Here is a 4,573-nt window from a genome sequence, read left to right as displayed (position 1 = left end):
GACGAATGGTTTTCATTTAACTGGCGAAACAAAAGCGGCCGACATTTTTCGATCAGAAACAAAATGGTCGCGACAATTTCGAATCGCTTCGCATCTCATCGATCATATGAGCAGCGCTTTCATTTCGTATCTCGCCGCGTGTTTCGATGTAATCACGACTGTGTCTAGCAACTCATTCAACGCAGATATATTTGCACACACACGTTTCTGACACACAGATGCTAGCAACAATAGCCTTAAAAGGTTCGTCAGCCAACACACAATTTTTGGTGTATACATTTGGAATAGGGAAGACTCGTCTTCATCATCAACATGGCCAATATCTCCATCAGCTTTTTTTTTGCTTTATTATTAACCAATTAACGGGAGAATATATCGAGTAGATGTACGATATGTACACAACTTCATCATTTCTGTATAACAGTCGTATGTGCGTGTCTATTTTTCGCTGTTGTGATAAGCTATTCAAAGTAGATGGGAAAGCAAAAAGAAAATTGTGATTAAATCGGGACCCGACAAAATGGCCAGGCCGTGACACGCAACAGTTGGGAATCTTCTTCAACGTTCTGCTGTAATGGAATTGTCTACGCACGTAGAGAGTTTTTTGTTTTATTAGCAAATTAGTAGTACAAATTCCCTTTGTTTCTCGCTCTTTCATTATCGGAATGTATTAATGCTGGCCGTTAATTTAGTGCAGGGGAAATGATAATGGAACAGAAAAGAAAACAACAACACAAATAATAAGACAATGGGATTAACCGTGGAGAAGGAAACACATCGGCCATATTGTCTCTGTTTTCAAAGAAAAGTATATTTAGACACACAACGTGGCATTATAGGGAAGAAGGCTGGCCTGGAGAGGGGCGGTACTTTCAGTTGACTTCGGAGCAAATCACGAGCTATAAGAAGCCCTAGTAAAAGAATGGTCCCCTTTCTTCTTACAAAAACAAAAAAGAAATCCGTCTGGAAATTTATTATTATTTTTTTTTAAGTGATGGATTTAAAACCAAGAAAATTCTAAATGGAGTAGAAACGGGAAAGAATTTTTTAAAAAATATTGAACATTTCCATATCGAAATCTTATAAAACGTGTATACGTCACCGAATAGAACAAAACATTTTGATTTCACGTTCTTCTTTTCCTCCCCCAAAATAAAAAGGGACCTTTTGTTTCTTTATTTCTTTTATATATAACTCGTCCCGCTTATATTTTTTTCTTCTTCTTCTTCTTCTTTTTCCATCTTCAGAAACAAGAAGAAAACCCAGGAAAAAAAAAAAAAAATTATTCTTAGTGGTTGCGTCTTAACGGCGCCGCCGCCGCAGACCTTTTTCCTTTCTTCCCTCCCACCCACCACCCTCTTATATACCTTTTTTTTTTTTTAATTTTATATACATAAATGGCGCCACGCGTGCCCGCGTCCAAAAGGTATAGTACACACTCAAGAGCCTACCCTTCTTTCTTTCTACCTTGCTTCCCCCCTTCTTCGACTTCTTAGATCGTCGTCGTCGTTTTGTGCGCCAGCCATTCGAAGAGCGGCGGCGGCCATTGAACATCACGACGATGCCCTACGGCTTTGAAATTCTTAATTTAAAATAAAAATTTAAAAAAGAGACAGAGGGGGAGAACATAAAAAAAAAAAACAAAATCTAATCCCGGACTTATTTCGGATAGGCCTTCCGCGGTCTTCCAATAGAAACACGCCCTTTTTTTTGGGGTCCCATGTCTATTCTAAAGAAGAAAAAAAACGTCCCCCCCCCCTACGTCATCCCCAGTATATAAGAAAGTCGGCATTTCCACGTATATAAGATGTACCTGCCGTGTTTGTGTAATAAGCCGGCCTGTAAACAAGTCGCAACGTTAAAGAGAGAGAGAGAGGGACTAGTAGTACAATCGTAAGGCTTCCGTATATCAGTGAAAATTAAAATGAGGGCAGGATAAAAAGTCGTATATAGTCAACCCTTATTTGTCATTGTCAATAACAGGTATATACGGAGAATAAATCTTTCTTCGTGAAAACGACACGACCGCGTGACATTTAGCGAAAAAACATGCGACCCGCCTCGCTCTTTGTTAATTTGCAGATTGTTTGTCTTATTATAGCTACACACTTTGTTGCATGTCGTAAGGTAATAAAAACATAGTTTGCATTTCCGGTGGAGTGCCATCATTACAGCTCCCCAACGACAAACGATTATATAATAACACGTAAAGTGTGTCTATATGTGAAGTGCATCACGTCGATTTTTATTTTTGAATGAAAACCGTTTGAGGTTTTCGGGAATGATGACTGGCTTTATTTGATTATTTATGGTTCTCTCGCCACGTTGGACGCACGCAGAGCAGCCAGAACATTTCAACTGTCGAATTTGTAAAAACGAATTTCGTTGAAAGGGCCGTAACGCTCATCGATGTTTGAAAATGATACAGGTGCGCCAGTCCCTGCGTTCCATTACGGAGGAAATATAAGCCATAGGGGATAATCGTTTCTTAAATATATAACGGGCCAACCATAACAAATGGTTGAACCATCTTAATATACTTGCTGAGTTAGTGAAGTCGTTCAACTGTCAATGTCGATGAGAGTCAAACAAATTTCGTTCTTATTCGTTTCAAAACGTTGCCTCCCAAACAATCTACGCTACGGTAAATATGCGTATATAGTAGCAGCGTACATATAGCTTTACGTATATATATGCTGTATAAGAAACATCAAAGAACTGGACCAGCCACAATTTTTTGGTTGGAAAAAGTGACAAGGCCTTCAGACAGCACCTGTAATTAAACAACACCTCCTCCCTTTTTCTTTTTTTTTTTTTAGCCCGGAAGAAAATGGAGAACACATTTCTAAGAATCGCTTCGACTCACTTTGAAAATTTGAGAAAAAAAAATGGCTAAATTACACAACGTTTTCTTTTTTCTTTTTCTTCTCCTATTTACTGTGTATATTATATAGGCTTCTTCATGTGTGTGTGTGTGTGTTAAATCCCCCCCTGTTGCGCAAAAGGATCTCACCTTTCACGGGTCCGCACCGCCGCGGAAGTTGTCGCTGATATCGCGGCGGCGTCGGGCGGCAGAATATGATGACACCTCATGCGTCTTTTACTCAAATTCAACCCGACGCCATCACTATAGACAAACATATACGATGGGTGTTGCTGGGGCTTCGAGTGATGCAGTGCGCAACGCATGTAGATATAAATAAATTGTTTTTTTTTTCGGTTCTTGAATTTTGTTGTTGCGGTAAAAATCAAAATAAAAAAATGATGTAAAAAAAAACAAAACAAACAAACAAAAACTGGCGGTAGTTTCTTTTGCGTAAGCTTCTTCTATGAGGGTATTATAATGCTGTTATGTACTGAATAATTTTTGCGCCATTGCGAAGGGCAGACGGGCCCCAGCTGCTGGCCAACAGGAAACGGCACGACATATGAAATATACACACAAGTGGGCAGAGAAAATGAATATACAAACAAGCAGCCATCATAATTCACTGCTTTAGAGTTTGAATAGATCAAAGAGAAATGCAAGGAGACGCGGAAGACAGGAACATATAGACGCAGAACGTGATCACCATCAGTCATTAATCAGCTGTTAAGCCATTCTTTAGCCGTGTGTCTATCTAACGCGCGGCTAAGCAAACATGGCCGATTAGACGAAGAAGATGGGGGGAATAAGGAAAGAAAACCTTGTCTGCCATCTTATATCGTTTGCCCTTTTGATATTTAAATCAACTTGGCTCGCGCGCTATACGAACGGCATATAAGGCGCTTTCGGGATGCGTTGCTAATGGCGACGTGCGCCGTCGTATACAGGTAATCCACGAAGACGAAAGACTTTATTATTTACGACCGGACATAATAAATAGATTTTGTTTGTTGTTTTTTTTTTTTTACCAAAAATATAATGCGGTACGTGTGTGTGTGTGTACGTCTTTTCTAAAACGGTTTGCAACAGAACGGCTACAAAAATCTGGAACCCTCGCCGTATATTTTATACAAAAGAAAGATGGGCCGGGGTCAACATATCCATGACCAACTATGAGAGCTGATTAGCATGCCAGTGGGGGGAGAAGTATTGGTGAGCGACGAAGAGAAATAAAAAATAAAGCACAAACGAAAGAAGAAAAGGTGAGAAAGAGAAGCCCAAAATTGAATGCGCGTCCTTTGGTGGCGCGGCATATAACTCAGGTTATGGTGTATGATGATGGAATACAATAAGCATTTCTCCAAAGAAAAGTTGCTGGTGCTGCATTAGATGACCTGTTCCCGTTGGCAACAACAGTGTGTATAACGTTCTGACTGATTTCCGACCTGTCTGCGCTTGGATGTTGGCCCCTTTTTTGCATATGACGTGGCAGCCATTATTCCCTTGAATTCTTTTTCATTTCCTATCTTTTGATTTCACTCACTTTTTTTTTTTTTCTTTTCTTTGTGAGATGCTGTCAGCAACTCGGCAAGTGCTTCAAACGCCATCACACAGCACACATGTACCGACGAGAAAAGGAAAACATCAAAAATGACTGACTGATTCCTTCGATTGGTTTCCCTTTTCTTTTTCTTTTTTTTTTACATC

The sequence above is a fragment of the Daphnia magna genome, linkage group LG2 (assembly GCF_020631705.1).
Source record: "Daphnia magna isolate NIES linkage group LG2, ASM2063170v1.1, whole genome shotgun sequence".
Taxonomy (NCBI): Eukaryota; Metazoa; Arthropoda; class Branchiopoda; order Diplostraca; family Daphniidae; genus Daphnia; species Daphnia magna.
This window is presented reverse-complemented; position numbering follows the sequence as displayed.